We start from the raw sequence: 23529 nt of genomic DNA, 5'->3' as shown, positions 1-23529 counted from the left end.
TATATATATTATAAATTGGTTTTATCTCTAATCGATGTGAGACTTCCAACATTAGAAAATGTAATCAATGATATTATAAAAGTCATAATCCTTAGTCTACATTTAAAAATTAACAAAATATATAAAAGTAGTTAATAATACATTAAATATTTAATATGAAAAAAATGCATAACTTAACACAATAAAAATCTTTTAAATCTAAAATATAAGAGCAAATACTCAAATTACGATACAAGAATTGATATTTTGTGAATACAGTACATTAACAATTAATGTTGATATGTGAAGTTGCTCCTAAATCAGCAATACAGAATTTACCATCCCTCGTGTATTGGATGTAATTTTATACTAAAAGTATCATAATATTAATACACTAAAGGGAGAAAAATTAAAAATTAACAAAAATAAGAAATAAAAAATATTAAAGTCTTGAAAAGAATTAAAGGTTGCAATGCATATGTTGATTAAGACCATTGTGAAGGTGAAGTGGTCTTTGATGCATAGAAACACAAGGACAGACAGAAACTCCACACCCACCGCCACTATAACATGCTACAAATCAATATCAACTTTTTTTTTAGCTTATTTTCTAACATTTTCTATTGGTCAACCAATCTATGTATATGTATTTATTACTTTATATAGGAAATAGATTTCAACGTCTACTACATCTAGGATTTAACTATTATAGAGTTTTTCATATTTTATATATTTTATATTAGCTGTGGCTTTAAATGATGTAAAATGACATTGTAAATATACTGTTTTTTAAAACATTGTATTTTTTGTTCACTCTAGATATGTCATAATAAAATAACAAACATATAAAAAGAATTAGAAATGGTGAAATGAGGGAGTCTTTTACTTACTTGATATGAAAAAATGGGATAAGTTGGTCCGATATAATAAAATAGACTGAAAAGGAGGATCAATCCGTTAATTCGTGGTTTCATAATTTTTTTTTTTATTTTCAAATTTTGCTTGTATATATACAACTTTTATATTATTTTTATATTTAAAATTTTATTTCAAATATATATATATATATATATATATATATATTAAAACATGTTTAATCATATAAATTATTTTTAAACTTTTAATAAATTAATTAACATTTTTAATTTCATAAATTAAAATAATTATTATATTTATATGTTAAATTATTATATTATAACTAATAATCAAAACTTTATTTATTAGTCGGTATTAATAATCTAAGTTAGAATACTGTTATATATTTACATCCTTAAAAAAATATAATATAGAAAAATTATTATTTATTTTAACTTTTAATAGAAAAGGCTAATTGTTCCGGTCAATTTAACGGATTAAGCAATCAAATAAAATTAAATTGATGATTAAAATTTCAACCTGACTCATGGATTGTTATTCACTTAACGGAAACGGATTAAGTAACCGAATCAAAGTGAATTGATATTAAAATTTCAACCTTACTCATGGATTGTTATTCACTTTGTCATCCTAAAAGAATATATACATAGAAAAAATTCTAGTAGACGATACTTAAAAAGAGAATTCAGGATATAAAGTGTTGGAAATATTTAATATAATTTAATAAATAAATAAACTATCCACAATTATTAATGTTTATAGACTATTAATTTTATTGGTAAATGCTATTTATGGGCTAACAATTTTAACTTTCTTACAAATTATTATTTTATTTAATCAAATTTGTACTGATAGGTCCTCCCGGCATAAGACACGCCCGCCCAGTAATCCGGACGTCCGCCAAATAGTCTAGGACCGTCCGTCCTTAGAAACCGGACGACCGTCCAAGGACGTCCGCCCAGGAATTAGGACCGAACGAGCGGCCAACCATCTGAGAGGTGGACGTCCGCCCAAGGTTGGCATGTCCGCCCAATGTGGAGCGTCCGCCAGTGTGGAGCGTCCGCCAAAGTGGAGCGTCCGCCCAATGTGGAGCGTCCGCCAGTGTGGAGCGTCCGCCAGTGTGGAGCGTCCGCCCAGTGTGAAGCGTCCGCCCAATGTGGTAAGTCCGCCCAATGTGGGGCGTCCGCCCAATGTGGAACGTCCGCCCAAGAGCTGGACGTTCGCCCAAGAAGTAGGACGTTCGCCCAAGGACTGGACGTCCGCCCAAGAGCTGGACGACCGCCCAAGGATTGGACGTCCGCCCAAGCAAAGGATCGTCCGCCCAAGAGCTGGACGCCCACCTAGGGTAACATCCCTGACCGACCATCATTCCCAACCGACGCACTTCGCTGATTACACGGTTAAATGCTAATGACACATTAAGTCCTTAATAAAGATTAAGGTATTATTGGGCCGTTTCCAGGCCCCCAAAAGGTAAAAGCCCATTACGATCAGTATAAATAAAGGTCTCAGGTATGATTTCTGGACAGATTGCTTAGAACGCAACTCATGCATGCATTATTCAACGCCCTGTCATATTACTGACTTGAGCGTCGGAGTGCCTTTAGCAGGTACCCGGCCCCTCTCCACTGGGAGGGTGGAGCAGCGCTAAGGAAAGGGAGGACGCCCGCCCAGCTTGGAGCTGAAAGCAAAGGATCATCCGCCTGGAGGGGAGGACGCATGTCCAGCCAGATTCAGAGAGCGAGCGTCCGGATTGGAGGACGTCCGCCCGGTTTGGAGCACAGAGCGGTCGTCCATCTTGGTGTCGCCCGCCAGTGAAGCTTGCTTCGGTTCGCGGGATCCAGCTGAAAGTGTCCGCCCGTTTCCGACGTTGGTGATCGCTCATCCGCCCGGCTCCAGCATTTGCTCATCCGCCCGGCTCCAGCATTCACCATCATCCGCCCGGTTCCAGCGTCCGGATCGGCTGCCCGTTCGTTCATCTTCGTCGTCCGCCCGTCCGCCATCAACAGTAAGTTCGTATGTTTTAACAGGATCCGCCCGGATCCAGCTCTGGATCCAGCCGAAACAAAATTTATTATAATTTACTCTTATCTTACTTTATTGTATCTATAAATACTACATATTTGCATACAGAAATGCACAACAAAACAACACCTTATATAAAACTGTTTTAAGTCTTATGTTCTATATTATTTTCTAAAGCATTGGTGTTCATAAGATTAGGAGATCTTTCATTGCGCTCGATTTATATAATGGGTTATTATATCTTGGCTATGACCTGGTTTTTCTATTTTGTACCCAAGAGGAAGAGACATGTATACTTCTTCATCTAGATCCCCATGTAAAAAAGCATTATTTACATCTAGTTGATGTAAATACCAATGTTTTGGAAGCTGCTAAAGCCAGAACCAATCTTACTGTTGTGAGTTTGACAACAGGTGAAAAAGTCTCAAAGTAATTTAAGCCTTGTTGTTGGGTGTAGCCTTTGGCTACTAACCTTGCCTTGTATCGTTCAATACTCCCATCAACATGCCTCTTTATTTTTTATACCCATTTATATTTGATAGGTTGCTTTCCATAAGGTAGATTAGTCAAAACCCAAGTTTTGGTATTTTCTAAAGTTGTAATTTTTTGATCCATGGCATTTCTCCAACAATCATGTTTAATGGCTCGGTTTTAGGTTTTAGGTTCACTAACTTGAGAAAGATTAAGGACATATGATTTATGAAGAGATGATTGATAAACAAATTTTTAATCCCTGAAAACGGAGTCAAAAACTTGTTAAGACCTCGACAAGTGTACCAAATTGTATCAAGTAATAATAAATGGTAAGACCAAGTATCGTTTCCCAAGAGACTCACGACACTAAACAGTTATGTGATTACTCAACTAATTAAGACTCTAAAGAACAACTTTTGGGGTTTTTGAATGGGGTTTTTGAATGCAAATGCAATAAAATAAACATGAATGAAATTTGATCAATTGAGGCTAAACACAAGAATAAATGGATGAAGTTGATGATATTGTTGTTGGGTTTAGATTTCACCTAATTTACTCTCATGCATATATGAATTCATCTTCTTCATTAATGTTAATGCCACTTTCTAATTTACCTTAAACCCGATGTCTCGGTGAAGAAAGCCTACTCCTAATTACTAGTTCACAATGTCTTGTCTCCCTAGCAATTAATCATGCATTACATTCGCACAGAAGCTTAAAGGCAACCAATCCTCCTATTCCTATGTCTAGGTAATATTGCTTCCGGGAGAATTTCCCCAATTCTAGATTTCCCCGTATGTATCCATATCAACAAAATCAAAGACCATGCAATTGAATGAGTTAAACAAAGCATGCATAGAGTGTAGAGGAAAAACCCTAACAATTAATGAAGTAAAGCATATATAATTAAGAATCAATTCAATACATGAGAGTTTAAGAGGTTACATCTTTCCCAACAACAAATAAGGTTTAGTTCTCATCGTCATGGAAGAGCTAGATGAACAATGGAATGAAAGAATGGAAGAGATAGAAAAACCCTAGAAAGAGAATAGGAGAGCCATAACCATCTCCAAATCTACCCCCAAGGGGTGAAAAGTGTGTTTTTGTACTCAAGTCATCAAAAGATACAATCCCTAGGACGTACAAGTCCTTAAATAGAACATAAAAATAACAGAAAACAGGTCCAAGCCCATAAAAATAACAGAAACAGGTCCAAGCCCACGTCGTTGGTGCTTAGCGCAATTTGGCGCTTAGCGCAATTTGGCGCTTAGCGCAACTTTTTCTGCACTCTGGTTGACTTTTCTGCATTCTAGTTGACTTTTCTGCACTCTGGTTGACTTTTCTGCATTCTGGTTGAATTTTCTGCATTCCAATCATTTGGTACTTTAAGTCTTCTTTCAAATCATTCCAATAGCCTACAAAATCAAGGGAATCTAGCACAAAACTATTAAATTCACCTTCAAGTCTCTTATTCACAAAACTAAAGCAAAAACATGAGTTAAAGCAAGTTTCTAAGTCAAAAAGGGTGTTTCTAATATCAAAATTAAGTATAAAAATAACGGTTTTTTCAATCGTTATCAATGATAATGCATCATATGAGAGATATGAAGAGATAGGATATAAGGTACCCATGGATGACTAAGTGGCGGAAGAAGTAGATACATGTTGCAATGATAGTCCTGCAGATAAGATGGTTTATGTTTTGGCCTGGTTGATTTCCTTTGTGGAGTAGTAGTGGCAGGTTCAACAGAAATAGGTTGAGAAGGAGGAGATGTAGGTGGTAAAGAGGGTTGATCAGTAACTTTTGAGAAAAGAGGTAATGGAGAGGAAATAATTTTGGTGACAAAATCCAAGGAATTTTGTGTATCAATAGGTGGGTGCTTGTCACTAGTAAGAAAATGAAATATGTTTTCATAAAATACTACATTCCTTGATAGAAAAATTTTCCTTGAGTTGAAATCTAACAAAAGGTAGCCTTTCACTCCTGTTTTAAAACCAAGTAAAACACATTTTCTTGCACGAGGTTGAAATTTTGTTCTATGAGCTTGAAGAGTTGAAGCATAGCAAAGTGAGCCAAAAACTCGTAAGTAAGTAATGTCAGGTTTAACATTGTGTAACAGTTGAGATGGAGAAAAATATGCCAAAACTTTGGAAGGTAAAATATTAATGAGTTGCACAACATAACGAACAACAAAAGTCCAAAAAATTATGGCCAAATGGGATTGAAACAGTAAAGATCTAGCAACATTGAGAATGTGTTGATGTTTTCTCTCAACAACTCCATGTTGTTGAGGTGTTTCAACACAAGATAATTGATGTTGTATCCCTTTTTGTCTATAAAAATTTGTCATTGCAAACTCATTACCATTATCTGATTTAACAACTTTTACATTAATGCCAAATTGTGTTTTGATATAAGAAACAAAGCCAATAAGTTGTGATCTTGTATCTAACTTACTTGCTATCAATTTAATCCATGTGTATCTAGACTTATCATCCACTATAGTTAAGAAATATTTGAAACCATCAACAGAAGAAGTACAATAGGGCCCCCAAATATCAACATGAATTAAATCAAAAGGAGCTTTTGAGACAGTAGTACTTAATTGAAAAGGCAATTTTCTTTGCTTAGAATAGTGACAAGTATCACAATGAGTGTATTTTGTATCAGGTAAAGTGGCATACATGGTACGTAATTTGATATAACAAGAAGAAGAAGGATGCCCTAGTCTAGAGTGTCAAATATCTATAGAGTTAGGTCTTATTGTAGAACAAGCAATAAAATTCTCAAGAGTAATAGCAGCTAGTGAATCAAGGGGTGTGGATGCAGGAACTATGATGACATACAAGCCATTGTCGGAACAATCAGTACCGTTATAGAGTCGCGCAGCGGAATAAAATATAGATAGCGGAAAGCGTGTAACGATCACAACACAAGTTAAAATATATGCTAAGAGTTTAGGGATCAAGAAAATCAACACAGAATTTTTATCCTGGTTCGAATCAAAAGATTCTACGTCCAGTCGTTAATCACTATAAATAGTGATTAACCTTTTTCACTAAAAATATAGTTTGCAGATTACAATCAGATAATCAAAATAAGCAAAGAATAGAAAACACCTTCCTTCGACAAACGAATGGAAGAACCTGCTCAGCCAACTTGAAGAGAACCGCTCCGACCTTTGACACACAAACCGCGAGCTTCTCCTATTCACAAAACCAGGCAAGAGCACTCTATCACTTTGAGAACTTCCTCAGACAAACTGTATTCTCAAAATGGCATAGATCCTTTTCACTCACAGAGAGCTTCCCTTAGGCACAAAGCTCTAATACTCTCAATTGAAAAGTTCTTTCTAAGAGCTGTGAAGACCTCTATTTATAAGCCTAGTTTCGTGCAGGGTCAAAAACTGAAAAGACATCTCCCAACTGCCATTGATAATCGATTATCAAAAGTGATAATCGATTATTTGTGTCCGTTATGGGGTTTACAAAAAAGTGATAATCGATTATATGATGTGATAATCGATTATTCCTGTATGACTCTGTGATAATCGATTATTGCCATTCCATAATCGATTATTGCAGTTAAAAATGAAAGTTTACAAAGTTTACAAGAATTTCCTACTACATTTAATCTCTACAAATTGCTTTTAACTAATTCTAATATCTTCTTCAACTAAAACTTCTTGCAGCATCATCAAAACAAATTTCTTCAAGATTTACCAATACTCCTTATTGGTAACAGCCATCTCTTTCTTCAGCTTTTCCAATCATCTGTAGGGTTGACTTGTCCTGTACTTCACATAAAAATTCAGAAATGGTAATTTTACAAGATAGAGATTTAGTTAACTTTGTGACCGAAATAAGATTGATTGAAAAATTAGGAACAAACAAGACATTATGTAAAATAAGGTGTGGGCCAAGAGAAATCGTGCCAAAAAAAATGAGCAAATGAAGAGTTTTTGTTGGGTAGAGATACTGTAATTGGTGAAATTCTATGATAAGAAATAAAATGAGACAAAGAACTAGATATATGATCAGTAGCACCTGTGTCTAGAATCCATTGGGAATAAATATTACCTTGATCCTGAGAAGAAATGGAAACATTATGAGAACTCACTAGATCGGTAGAATGTGTGGCTGTGAGATTAGATTGAGGAAGAAGTGCCAATAGACCATGAATTTACTCTCGAGAAAGTCCCAGAGTTGAGGAAGACTATGCCTGAGAATTATTAGAGGAAGGAACAACTGCAGAAGCCATTGAATTTCACAACCTCAAATTGGACAAAAATTTCACAAGCCGAATCTCCGGAAACTCCTCCAGATTCCTCAAAAATCAATCCAGGGCTACGAGTGATTAAAGAACCCAATTGTTTCTCATTGAAAACCCTAGAAAGCAAAGTCAAAACATAAAACATAATGATGTGAGAGTAGCAGAGAGAGTAGCCATAGAAGGAGAATAAAATTGTAAGAAAGCCAAGAACGAAAGGTAGAAGATGAAGATCTTGGCAGTAACAAAATTGGTTGCTGAAGAACGTGATCAAGAATTAATTTTCTTTTGATACCATATTAGAAAGTGATTTTTAAGCCTAACTCAACCCCACAAAACCGGCTTGTAAGATGAAGTTTGCACCCCACTTATATATTATAATTTGGCCTTATCTCTAGTCGATGTGAGACTTCCAACAGTTATTTTTTCAATAAATTTGTAGTAATTGTTTTTAATTTTGTTCACATAGTTAAATTGTACAAGATGTTTTGTAAGAGAGTGTTCAAATTATATAATTTTAATGTACAAAAACAATTAAAAAGAAAATTAAGATTTTTGTTGATTGAAGTAATAATATGTATTTAGAAATGAGTTTTTTTAAAAAGAACTCAGTATTATTTATCAAGTAACATTTTCATATAGTTCCAATCGAATGATGTAGTGGAAAGAGAAAATAAAATGTTTTTGTTTGATATGGTAAATGTTACGCTATAATCTATTCACATTATATAATTTTAATATACAAAATTAATTATAAACAAAATTAAGATTCTTGTTTTCATAAAGGTAATAATATATGTCTTTAGAAATGATTTTTTTTAAACTCATGGTATTATTCATGAAGTAACATCTCTATATAGTCTCAATCTAATGGTGCAAACGAAAAGATAAAATAAAATGCTTTTGTTTAATATGGTAAACGTTATGCTACCATCTCTAACTTGTCTAAAATTACGTGAGGTGAAACTTTATTTTTTGCTTGTTATATTCTCAAATAAAATTTCTTATATAGATTGTGATGGAATCTGTGAGTTATAAAAAAAAGAACCACATTTAAAATATTTTAAAGTGTGGAGTGTATTGCAAAGGTTAATATATCTCCAAATAAGAAAAAAAATTCTTGGTTATTTATTCTAAAGTTAGTGAAATTTTTTATAACACTATTATGGAATCTAAAGATGTTTCTTTTAAAGGATAAATTGACTAAAATTGTTTGTGATTTTTCTTCTAGTGATAATATTATTTGTGATTCTTCTATTTCTGATACTCCATATGTAAAATTTCTCGAGATTATAAAAGGACATATTAATGCAAATTGGATTTTGATTCTGGTGACACAAAATCAATTATTAATTATGTTTTTACTTTGAATGAAGGTGCAATATCAAGGAAATCTACTAAACAAACTGTTGTCTCATGACCCACCATGAGAGTAGAGATTATTGTTGTAGATATTGCTACTACTAAGGCAAAAAATTTCTTAAAATTTTCTATATGATTTACCATTATTAGATGAGCATATACTTCTTATTTTAGTACATTGTGACAATCAATTTGTTATATATAAAGTTTATAGCAAAAAATATTTATTGAAAAAAAAGAAGGTATATGAGAGTGTGACATAAGTCTATTAAAAATTTAATTACTCATGGTATTATTTTTCTTGACTTTGTGAGGTTAGAAAAAAGTGTTGTGGTTATGCTTACTAAAGGGTTAATGCTTCAACATGTACTTAGAGTTGTCGAGAGGAATTGAATAAAGCCCAAAATTAGTTGCAATAATGAACACTCATCTCCACGTGAATGATAATCTCATGGAATAAAGTTTAATGGTAACAACGAAGTTGTTTTTAACTAAAGCACACCAATTGATTTTAATAGATGTTATGGTTTGTTTCTATAGTGAGGTGTGGTATAAATTATGGAAATAACTAGGTTGATGTATGTGCATTGTTATGCTTATTTTTTTAAATATCTCTTAATGAACCTAATGACAATTATTGTAGGCGTGTGAGTCACAAACCACCCTTTGAGGGTTTGCTTAGTGAGTGTAATAATGGGGCTGCCATGTGAGACATGGATAAGTATATAAATGACACTTATGTAACAAGATACAAGCACATGATCAAGCACATGATCGTAACATGCAACCACTAATTAGAATCTAAAATGAATACTGGTATTGTATGTATTATTTACTAAAACCATATTGCACGGGATGTAGCTAAAGACAATTAAGTCTCTGCATTTTCTCGAGTGAAAGTTTATAAACACTAAGAGTAAGGCTCAAAATACACTAATAGACACTGATTTTAATATTTTAAAATATATTAAATATTTTTTAAAGTACCAACATTATTGTATTGTTAGTACTCAGTAGAGGACATCACCAAAAAAGTCAACAAGAAATCTAGACTCATGATTATTATATATGTATGTATGCGAGCTTTTGAATATCTTACCATATTTTGTTTGTTGTTTTTTTTGTAAATTACATGATTATACGTTACAACACAATGGAAAATCCTCAACAAACATAAGTTGAGGAGAAGAAAGTATATATACATGTATGTATGTAAGTATATATATATATATAATTTTTGTTTTGATTTTTTTAAATTCCTTATAAGGAGAAACATTTATTTTAAAAAACTTTAAAATATAATATAAATATTTATCTAGATGATTAGTAGTAATATAATACTTAGTGAAATATTGCTTTAAACTCTAATCAATAATATAATGTCGAAATTATGAGTTATTCTTACTACTAAACATTTTCAGAAAGTGACTTAAAACATTCTTTCACACCACATCTAACAACTACACACTATCATTGAAATTAAATAGTAATCATTATGGATAATTTACTCCTACTTCGGTAAGACTCGTCGGTTGAATTGAACTCAAAGATTTTGTACGTGTCATATAACATCCCACTTAGAAACTAATTCCTCTTCATATGATAGAGTAAACTTCATATAACCTGCTTGATATAATCCTATTTTACACTAATCCAGGTTATGGGAACATCCATTGGCTTTCACTGCCTAAATATCTTCATCTATGTGAGTCCAATAATTAGTAGAGTCACGATAATTTCATCAAGGAATTCTCATTCAATATACATCCTAAAACCACTCAACCTATTATATCCTCCTTGGAAAAAACTACATATTATATATACATTCAATCAACAATCCATAACATATTATAGTTTAAATTTGACTTTACTCAATTTTTTACATATATCCACGATAAATTATCACTCTTGTCTTGACTCTACTCGACCTGTCACACACATCCACAATAGATTATGCCTCATGCCTTAACTCTACTCGGTCTCTCAAACATATTCAATTTTAGAATTTAAAACCCTTGATTTTGAGATATAAAAAATTCCACTCACACTTAATGATCATACAAGCTCGCCCAATGAGACAAAGTTGAGAGTTTTTAAAACTAAAACTCGTCCAACATGTGATCTCACTCACACGACGAGTTACCTTTGGAGGTACACTCACCCAAGATATAAGTCCTCACTTGCTTAATTATTAATCCCCTTTGAGCTTTCTAGATCTTTATGAAATTAATTTCACCTCGCAAGGGAACTGACTCACCTAATGTCCAAGTATTGGAGGCAAAACTAAATAAATTCACCTAGCAAAACCAAAGTCGTCTAACAACTCGTTCACGCTAAATTTTCTAGATTTTTCTCTTAGTAAGAGTTTGACTCGCCCAACGACCAAAACCCCTCAGAGCCTTTTTCATAAGGCCCACCCAATGAGTATTGGAACCAATAGGGCAAACAACCTTGAGCTCTCTGAATTTTAAATTTTGGAATTTCGCTCAGTAGATGGTTGACTTGTTGAGCGAGTACGCATACATTGAATAATCTCATAAATATATCATATAATCAAGTTGGTGCTAACTAAGTGTTTTTACTCGTTTCTCATGCCAAAATAACTACATTTAATTCAAAACTAACCTCACATACAACCAATTTGACTTAGCTGATATATTGAAAGAATTGATGCTCACAACCATATAAACATCACATATATCATATTCAACATTAATATTCAACACCAATCGTATTGTAAAATCCACCAAAATAGATAAATTTAAAACATTTAGCTCATACCATTAGTAAAATTAGTAAAAGAAAAACAAACTAGTTTCGCTTACCTTAATTGAGCTTTTGAATCAACTAAGCTCCACAAACGGTAACTTTCACACTATGTACCTGTACATAAAAAAGTTATATAAATTATATGAACAAATCCTAATAATCATGTTCAAAGAAGGATTCATTTTAAATCTCTTTGAGTCACATTCAAATACCTTTCTTATAACATGCATGTATGCAAAACTTCTAAAAATTGACTCAAGAAAATAAGATAAAAATGAACTCACTAAAAAAATATTGATTGACTAAGATTGCTCTGTCTTGTTTCAAAATTTCTATGACTATATCAAATCTTCAAAAAAAAAAAATGAGTAAAAGTATCATGTAAAGAAAGAAAATGAAATATTTAAGAGAAACAATAATATTTGTAAAGTTAAATTCAACTAACAATTTTTCTATTTATAAATTTTATATTTTAATAATAATATATTTAAACTCAAATCATAAAGAATATATTTTTATTCTTAATTATTTTCTAAATCATTAATGCATAGTATAAATTTTTGTTTAAGTTAATCAAAGTTGTACAAAAAAGAACACAACTTGTCTTTTTTCTAATTGTTTGAAAATATAACTTTTTTTAATAAAAAATAAAATTATATTATGAAGCATAGTTTCAATCTAACTAAAAATAAAACATAAAATTATGTATCCGAATACAACTTATTCATTATAAAATCATACTTTCAAACTCAACCTACTAAATATTGTTATCAAAATTTATGCATTTTAATAAACTAAAAAAATCATACCCCTTTCATATATATTTTTTTCTTAATTTCTCCCATTACTCTAATTTGTGGATTGGATTTTAAGATGTTAATCCATGTATAAGGCACATGTTGCATAACTCTAGATTAGTAAGAAACAAGTTTTACAATTAATTAAGTTCAATAAATTACATATTTATTATAAAATAATAATAATAATAATGATGATTATAACAACAATTTTTGTCGCGTGTTCTTTTGGGGAAGGAAAATTGATTAAAAATAAATAAACCCATACATAACTAAAATAAGATGATGATCATGATAAATAAATATGAACTTTTTGATGATATCATAATATCAATATTCTAAAGAAAAACAAACAAATATAATTATGCCAATAAGAAAATAAAACATATTTTCTGGCTTTATACTTTGAGACATTTAAAAAAATTGCGAAGGAAAATGTTTATATATTTAAATTCAAACATAATTAAAATAAAAATTTATATTAATGATAAAAATTGTAAAAGAAATTTTAAATACAATTTTTTTCTAATTTGAATATAACAAAAAAAAATTTCTGCGACATGAAACCAATGCTTTCGGGACAACAAAGCAAGACGACAATTAATGTCATTGGTTATAGGTGTCACTCACCAAATCCGATAAAACAATTCAATATTTTAAAAGTAAGATTTAAATATGTGCTTAATTTATGAAAACTTATTAAATTTTGATCTTAGTTTTAGAAAAACTAGGTTAAATTTATTTATTTTTTATTTCTTCAATCATTTATAATAATTAAAAATTTATATAATTAGGGAAATGTTAAATATCTACCTAGATAGCACTAACTTATAAAGTATATAAAGATAATATTTGATATTCTTAAAAACAGTTCTAAAATCTTCAAACTAAATATAATGTATTTATTTAAAACAAACTTTAGGAACCAAAAGTATTGATTGCCTATGTTAAAGTAAATAAAATAAAAGAATACACGTAGCAAAACCAAACGTGCTATTTTATTAAAAATAAAATAATAATTGCTTTTAAATTTAAAAAAAAAATGAAATCAAAACGCACTTCTTGTACAGAAACTAAAAGAACTTTAAGTATATTACTAGATAAACAAAAACCTTAAATAATACAATGTATTTGACAAAACAAAAGGAGAAAAGAAACTTTATTTTTTTTTTTTGAAGTCAAATGTGGTTGGTGTTGTTTGATAGAATCATTTATACAAAGGTAAATTCAACCACTACAATACTACCAAGATCAACCAAGCTGTCACAATCAAAATGGTTGGAAATTAAAGATAGCAACATGAAATAAAATTTATAAAACTTAAGAGGGGAAAGCTTAGTTCAGATTATAGCTATCAATAATTAATAAACTAAAAAAATAAATAAAAAATATATATACAAGAACAAAGACAAGAATCTCATTCATGCATTCATGTGTGCTATTTTCATCACACCCAAATTATTAATATCATATGTCACATCCATTTCCACATAGCAATGTGTATGATTTTAGTTGGACAAGTGCCAACCAATGCAAAATGCACTCAATAAATTACCAACTAAGGTTTCTAAAAAAATAAACCAAAATTTCAGTTTCACTGTTTTTTTTTTGTCATCTTCTTCATTTCACTTTCATCTTCTATCATGTATTATTGTTTTGAACCAGTGCTCCACAGCAAGAACTGTCATAGTCTTTGCTTCATGTGTTCTATAGGAAGCTGTTCTTGTTATGGAACAAATAGTATATATTTTTTAAAAAGATTAATTCTCGAACTTGATACTTAAAACTCTTAACTTCTTAAGATGTATTACGCTGGATTAACCTAGTTACTGTGGGATCTTTAATAAATATGTTAAAAGTGTTAAGTTATGTATAGATAAATAGAAATGTGAGAGAATCAAATATAGTAAAATTAGAAATAATATTTTTATTTATATGCAAATTTTTATATATGATATACGAAAGTTTAAGAGGCCAAGGACTTCTTTAGTGACATCTGAGATCAGTCACTGGACCCTGTGTTGTATAAAAATTGAACTTTAAATTATATATAATATATGGTTAAAAGCTTTTAGTGAAAGTCTTAGATTAGATTATTGTGAATAAAAAAATATAATAATGGGAAGAGAGTCCAGTAAAATATTTGAAGGAAGTAGAGCAACTGAGATTAGTAAGTGGCAAAGCTGTTAGATACTAATGTGGTTAAACATTAATGGTAAACACTTTTATGATAAAACATGTTTTTATTAAAACAAGAATTACATTTTGAGAGAAAAGGAATTGGTGTGAGGCCAAGTTGCCATTTATATGAAATATGTTTTTGGTGCATAATGGCATCTGCATTCTGGTCTGTCTAGAAACAGAACATCTACACACAGTGATGGGCCTACAACTAAAGATATTATATCATAGGATCATATATATCTTCGTAGGAACCTAGATAAAAGGGCAACTGTAGGATGTCTGGATAAAATTCCGGTGAATAATTGATATTTTCATATACACTATTTTAATATCAGTTTGTAAATTAATTTATAAGATACTTGTATTTATAAATATTTATTATTTATAAAATTTAAAATTAAAATTTAATTTATATTTTATTAAGTTAATTTTAATTAAAACTAAATTTATTTTTTATTTTGAGTTTTCCATTAATTAAAATTTAATTTAATTTATATTTTATATTTTATTTTAAAAATTTATAAAATATTTTTTTAATATTTGCAAGTATTTACAAATATCTCTTATTTTATTTAATAAACTAGGCAAAGGAAAGAGGAAAATTAAATTAGCACAAATTCAATTAAAAATTCAAACTTTTAAATTCGTCCTCGGTTACGAGAAAGGATTCGTGTGAATATTTAACAAATAACAAAATATATAATAGATGAATTTTATTTTTTATTAAATAGTAAATAAATACTATTCGTATCAACTTGACTTGTTGTAATTTTTAATTAAGAGTAGTTTTTCTTTAGCATATAATAAATAAGAACATTAATAGACATTTTTTAATTTTTTTGTTATATTATATTATTCTTTTCATTAATTTATTTTTCTTTCTTTATTGTGTATCTCTAAAAATGGCTATAATTTATAAGGGCATAATATATATGTTTATTATCCATTTTATTTTTGAAATGGGACACCACACAATAAATGAGAAGGGACAACATAAAATTATAAGAAGTTGCAATTTACTAAATAAGGTACAACTCTTTGTCAATGAGAAGTCAAAATTGTCTTTCTTATGTCTTTTACTGTTTTCTATTTTCACTTTGTAGCACAACACTTCCTGTAGGGTTTCCATTGTCATTCTCATATTTTAAATGCTTAAATTTAATGGAGAAGACTTTCTTTCTTACACATATAGAGGTAAATGACGCCATTAACAAAACGTTGATACATTGTCAATGTTTATTGTAGCCTGGACAACTTACAGGGAATATTAACTCCCCATACATCACCACGAGGCTTTTTAATGTGTTTTGTTCTCACTCGCACACTTTTCGGGAAAACTTTTCAGAAGGTCACCCATCCCTAAATTACTCCAAGCTAAGCACGCTTAACCATGGAGTTCTTATGGGTTAGGCTACCGAAAAACAAATGCATTTTGGTGATATGAGTAGCCAAATCAATCCCTTTAAGCTATCCTTCAACTGTATAGTCCCATACCTATACAGTCTCTAGATCCCTCTCATTCCGATGTATGTTCGATTCATCCATATGTCCCTTCCACTGGAAGCCTGTCAGGAGCCGCTCCTTGTCAGTGCCCCTTGCATTTCGTGCCTCTTGCACCGACGATCACTCCCCGCCCTCGTTAGTGCCCGGGTGTCACATGCAAATGCCAGAACCACTCAAAAATCCACGTACGTGTCGTTTTAGTGGATTCCATGTGTCAAGCGAGGGGTTCGACACTCAGATGGGCGAAGGCAGGTGTTGGCAGATGAGCGGACGCTCGTTTTTACGTTGGAAGGAAAACTTGATTTTCAGAAATTCACGACACTCTCTCTCTGCATGCACCCTTCTTCCCCAGATTCTGAAAAATCTCATTTTCTCCTCCTTCTCACTACATCTCCTTCATCTTCTCTCTAAGAAATTCTTACTTTTGTTTCCTCCGATCACTATCCAGGCACCTTTGCTACTCCTCCGGTGTCAAGAGCTTCAGTTTGAACCGATCGATTTTGGGTTCTGAACTGGTAAGTTCTTCTTCTCCTTTAGCCGTTCGTTTTCTGGCACATGCAAACCAAGATTCTGGTTGCATGAGTTTATAATCTCGTTCTGAGCCATTTTTGGTCTTTTGTTTGGTTTAGTTTTGGAGAATTGTTGAGCGTTGAGGGTAGAAGGACTTGTAGTGGTGTGAACTGTATTCTGTCTCTGTGAACGTCCGGTCACGCTCAGAGGTAAGGGAAGCTTATATAATTTAATTTGTATGTTGCTTGTATTGCATGAACGTTTGTTGAGTTGCTGAATTAAAATGAAACATGATTGTGCTATGTTCTGATGTATGAAGTATGTGAATTTACTATGATGTGGATGTATGAAATTATGTAGATAAATGTTGAGAAATTGAATTGAGATAAATGATTTCTAAGTATGAAAATTCCCTAAGATAATGTATGCTCATTACTGAATGGTCTCTGACCGTTCGATTTTCTCAAGGACTCGTTTAGAACTGAACTCTCTCATTTGGAAGGAGTTTATGTTGAGGACGAGTGTCTTCGTCTAGTACAATTTGTGTACAGGCATTCCACTAAGGATATTCTTTTCTTGGCATTTTGATATAAATTTAAGTATGTCCATAGGTAGTAGTATAGTCGTTCGTTCTTGAATATTAATTAAATAATATCTTATATTCCAAGCGTTCGTACGATTTAGAGCTAGATCTTTCACCAAGCGATCGTACTATCTACTCATAGGTCTTTTATCAAGCGTTCGTACGATTTAGTGCTAGGTCTTTCACCAAGCGATCGTACTATCTACTCATAGGTCTTTTATCAAGCGTTCGTACTATTTAGTGTTGGGTCTTACATCAAGCGCTCAGTCTCTTTTCTATAATTTATCTGGATGAAATTAGCGTTCGTCCAACCTCAATGGTGTTCACCTCTACCGTGCTCGGTCTTTGACTAGTATTCGGTTTTCTTGAGGATAAATTTATAAGTAAGCTAAGTATTTATAAGCGTTCGATTTCTTCTTATGAGTCTTCTAAGTACTATTATTTGAATGTCTTGTGGTGTCTGTCTCCATTGGTTTCTGCCTAGAGTCTTTGTACTCGGTATAGGCTTTAAGCTGTTCAGTTTAAACGCTCATGGGTCAGTTCATCAAATTGACTCACCTTGTAATTAACGTTCCATCCTTTTAAATCTTGAGAAATATTATTGAACTCTGTCTCTTTCAAATCCCGGTAGAAATTCTCTCTCAGCTTTGATCTATTCTGGAACTGGAAACCTTTGGTCTCACTCCAAGCATTCGGTCTGGTTCAGGGTTGATGTTTAACGTTCGGTATTTTGGTATCCTTAGTGATCTTTGTGCGAAGGGTTTAATTGAGATGATTAATAATGAAAGATGAATAGAAAATGATATGGATGAAATGTTTTGGATTATGGACGAGCGTTCCGGGCAGGAATAGCTCATGAATGTATATTGGAATTTGTAAAGTATGACTGTGGGCATTATAAGCTGGCAGTTCATCCTGATGTTCCGTGATTACTCGTCCTTACATAGAGGAGGGTAAGTCATGTGTGGGAATGACAGGAGGTCCTAGTCCTTATGGTTAATTTGGACAAATAGGACTAACCTCGGGTGGCAGCTGTTGAGGGCATCCCAATTACTACATCACCCGGGTGCACGAACGTCGTAGCTACACAGATTTCATACAGTCTAGACAGTCAGTCTAGTATTAGGTTTTGCATGAACGAATGATGAATTATCTTGTTTGGTTGATTGTGTGAAATATATGTTTATACATGAATTAAATTACATAAGCTTACCCTATGTTTCCTGTCTTGTCTATTTTGTACGTTCGGTTGTCCTTCTGTTGCAATGATCATCCATGTGGATGTGAGCAGAAGGAGACGAACTGCTGGAAGAGGCGCTGTAGGAAGATAGCTTAGTGGAGGTAGAAGTTAAAACCGAACAGTAGAATCGTTCGGTTAGTAGTATAGTCTGATAGTAAGGTGATCGCTCTGTCACTTTTTCCCTTTGCTTTTGTATGACCGTTCGGTATGGACTTTTGTAAACCGTTCGGTCAGAATTGCTTAGTTTTAAGATGATCGGTCGATCATCGTTTCCCTTTTTCTTTTGGTAGGACCGTTTGGTATAGTATTTTGTAAACCGTTCGGTCGGGATTTGCTTATGTTGTTCGGTTTTAAATTTTCTAGTTTTTCTATAAGGCGGTTCGGCCACAAGCATACTTCTCTTTTAATGTAAGACTGAACTGTAATATTATTTAATGTGATTATTCTATTATATACTTTTAGACTATATTTTTGGAATGTTACATTTATTTCAAATATAAATATATATATATATATATGGTATGCTCAAACAAAAAATATAACAGAGATATGTATTTTTTTTTCTTTTCCAAATAAAGAGGAACTATGTAAAAAAGAAAAGTCCAATAACTTATTAAAATTTATGTCAAATGATACTTGTGATCTTAAAGTAAGAAATCAATCAAATCAATTAAAATTTCAGTCTAAACAATAATTAAACTCAAATAACAGACCTTCAATATAAAAAATTAAAATAAGATATTAATAAATGTACTTTAATATTTTTGTTTATTTTATTGATAAATATTTTTGTTTAGTCAATTGATATTATTAATTTTTTTATTTATATTTATTTAATCGTCTCATATTTATAAAAATTATTTTACTCTTTTATTTAATTCTTTTATTTTAAATTTATTTGTCCTAAAAATGAAAATATATTTTAATGTATGTTCTTAAATATGTTTTAACCATCATTAAAATATTTTTTCTAATCTATTTTTAATATATTAATTATTAAAACATTATATTTAAAATATTAATTTTTTTTCTATAGTATATTTTTCATTCTTAATTTTATTCTATTGAAATCTAAATTCTCAATGACATGTATTTTAATAATATTGTTATTTAGTACAGTAAATATATGAATTAGTGTTGTCAAAACGTGTCACTCGATCTGACCTACCACGAGTTGGCCACTTAGTGAGCCAATCCAACATTACTCGTTTATTAGTGAGTCAAAAAAATTTAAATCCGGTCTGACCCACCACGAATTGGTGGATTAAACGGGTTAGATCACTGACTCACTTAATTACAAGCTTTTTTTTAAATCCAAAAAAATTACAATTTTCTGTAATTCAAATTTAAATAATTTCAACCTAAAATGATGTTAAACTCTAAAGACAATTCAAAAAATTAACATAAAACTAGAATGTAATCCAAAAGCAAACCCAAAAGGCAAATAAATAAGTTTATAATATTGATAATTTTTTGTATCACTTATTCGTTTATAAGATTAGAGTCTTGAATGAATAAATTTATAATATTTTATTCTCTTGAAACATCTTTTTTTTAATTCCCATTTACAATAAAATAAAAAATATATAACTAATCATATTGAAACACAAAATAATAAATAATTAAATTAAATTAGGTGGGTTGGTGAGCCAGGTTGAAAATTGACCTTTATAAAAAATTTCATTTTCTTCAAACCCTACCCGACACGAATCCGTGGTAAGTCGGGTTGGCCCGCGAGTTCTAACTCATTTTCATAACACTAACATAAATCATGTCACTACAAGAAATATGAAATATGTTATTTACATGTTAATACCCATATATTTGAATTTTATAGATAAATTATGATTTACATACAAATATCAATATTATGTATATGAATTAAGATTTGTATTTACAATTGTGATGCATAATGATGTATTAGCTAGTAACACTGCATTAATTTCATAACATTTATAATAGAAAATACTCGTATGTAAATTTGGAACACTATTATGGAAATTATTTCTAAGGTATAATATGTACACAATATTAATTCAATTTGTTTATAAATAAAAGCATCCGTTACATATGAATGTTTCTTACAAGTTGAAAAATAAATTATTAAAACTAAAATTTATGCAAGATTTGTAATTATGAAACAATGTCATCTTCCCTTCAGTCTGAGTCCCTTAAAACCAGTGTCATCCTTCCATATCATTTCCTTTCCTTAAAATATTTGTGTATCAGATATAGTGTATACCGAACGGTTAACATCACAAGCCGTTCGGTCACCACTACAATGGTCAACCAGGCCATCATCAACCGCATCAACTAAAGTCAACCGCGTTAAATAGTGTTGGGCCATAATTGGGCCAACACTTAAGATAAAATAATCAAAGGAGAGTAAAATAATCAAGAATATCTGATTGAAGATCTGAAGATGTTGATAAGTGGTTAATATATTGATAAAGTCGTTTATGAGTAACTAACCAGATCTCCAGGTAAGGTTGTTTTTATTTGATCTCTGAAACGCTTATAAATACATTGACAAGGCCAAAGGACAGGTACGTTCAACTCAGAATTCACTACGTTCTACTTACGTCCGATCAGGACTTAAATACTAAACTATGATAAACAATCCATAAAACCGCTCCTAACTTGAGCGTCATAGTGCCTTTTGCAAGTACCTCCCCCCATCAAGAGCACAACCGAACAACATCCAGAGTCCAAGCGAGCGGGGCACGCAACTCAAGCATTGGAAAGTAGCAAAGCCACGTCAGAAAGGTTAGTCTCTCGGTCCTGCAAATCCCTACTGAAACATTTTGGCGCCCACCGTGGGGCCGAGAGTAAGCTGAAGAAACCCAATGGTGACCAAGAGAAACATGGAGGAGCAGCAAAGCATGTAGAGGAGATTGTGATGCTAAGGGTAGAACGAGTACCTCCCGAGCGGTCCGCCTCAAACCGATAGAATTGCAATAAAGCAAACCATAATCACACTAACCCGAACGGTCGAAATAGAACGAAATATAACCCCTGCAAACCGTTCGACTTACCAAACGAACATTTTCCATTCAATCACAAGTATTCGGCCATTCGGCCATCAGGTATTTAGTCATTCGGCTTCAACCGCTCGGCCTTCCATGGCCTCAGGGTATAGCTCGAGCAGACCTTTGTCTCTCTCTCTCTCTCTCTCTCTCCCTTACAGTCACAAAGCATAAAGCACCCACAGCTCATTCAAGACATCTTAATACAGATTCCTCGTCGTTGACCGTCAAACATTCAACAAAAGACCGAACGATCTTATTTGCTTGGCTGACCAACCTTATAACAACCTATTTTGACATTAATGCATTGGTTTGTTTGGCTACTCTTTTTCTCACCATGTTAAATTTGAGTTGTTATATTTCTTCAGCGCAGGTGATAGGATCCTGCAAATCACAATGCCAAAAGGTAAAGCCCTCTCACTAGGATGTTCTCTAGGAACTCCTAGTGCAAAGTCGAACGGTAAAGCCCATTCCCGAGGAAGAACTCCTAGGTCAAAGTCACAACGTCGAGAGGTAAATCCCTCTCGATGATGTTGAAGACCGAGAGGTAAATTCCTCTTGGCCGAGTGGTAAATCCCTCTCGATGATGTTGAAGACCGAGAGGTAAATCCCCCTCGATGATGTTGAAGATCGAGAGGTAAATCCCTCTCATCCACCAAAAAGCTCTGATGATGAAGACCAAGAGGTAAATCCCTCTCGTCAGCCAGAAAGCTGATGACGAAGACCGAGAGGTAAATCCCTCTCATTAGCCAGAAAGCTGATGATAAAGACCGAGAGGTAAATCCCTCTCGGCCGAGAGGTAAATCCCTCTCTCCAACTAAAAAGTTGATGATGAAGACCGAGAGGTAAATCCCTCTCGGTCAAGAGGTAAATCTCTCTCGTGAACCGGGAAGTTCTGATGACGAATACCGAGAGGTAAATCCCTCTCGACCGAGAGGTAAATCCCTCTTGTCAACTAAAAAGTTGATGACGAAGACCGAGAGGTAAATCCTTCTCGGCCGAGAGGTAAAACCCTCTCACTAGGAAGTTCTCTAGGAACTCTTAGTGCAAAGCCGAAAGGTAAAGCTCGTTCCCTAGAAAGAACTCCTAGGTCAAAGTCACAAAGCCGAGAGGTAAAGCCCTCTCACTAGGAAGCTCATCAGGAACTCCTAGTGCAAAGTCGAGCGGTAAAGCCCGTTCCCTAGGAAGAACTCCTAGGTCAAAGTCACAAAGCCGAGAGGTAAACCCTCTCAATAGGAAGTTCTCCAGGAACTCCTAGTGAAAAGCCGAATGATAAAGCCCATTCCCTAGGAAGAACTCCTAGGTCAAAGTCACAAAGCCGAGAGGTAAAGTCCTCTCACTAAGAAGTTCTCCAGGAATTCCTAGTGCAAAGCTGAGCGGTAAAGCCCGTTCGCTAGGAAGAACTCCTAGATCAAAGTCACAAAGCCGAGAGGTAAATCCCTCTCATTAGGAAGTTCTCCAGGAACTCCTAGTGCAAAGCCGAACGGTAAAACTCGTTCCCTAGGAAGAAGTCCTAGGTCAAAGTCACAAAAGACGGAAGGTAAAGCCCTCTCCCTAAGAAGTTCTCTAGTGAATTCCTAGGTCAAAGTTGAGAAGTAAAGCCTTCTCACTAGGAAGTTCTCCAGGAACTCCTAGGTCGAACACCAAGAGCTGAGGAACAATCATTCTCAACCGAGCGTCTTCAATAAAGCACTCTCGCTTGCTTGGCCATTCAACCTTATAAAATAGGTTAGTCTAATTATTTACATTCTTTTGACACTTCAAATTCGATCGTTATTTTTCTTCAGAAAATAAAAACAAGATACTATCAAAGTTGCTAGTCAACGTGGAAAAAATTTCTAAACAGAACTCCCATCATAAGCCGCTCGGCCTATTGAAAAGTTCAAAAGAGAAGTTATAAAGTCCACCATTTCGGCAACAACGAGCAATGA

This window comes from Vigna angularis, chromosome 9, assembly GCF_016808095.1.
Source record: "Vigna angularis cultivar LongXiaoDou No.4 chromosome 9, ASM1680809v1, whole genome shotgun sequence".
Taxonomy (NCBI): Eukaryota; Viridiplantae; Streptophyta; class Magnoliopsida; order Fabales; family Fabaceae; genus Vigna; species Vigna angularis.
Note: the sequence above shows the minus strand (reverse complement) of the source record.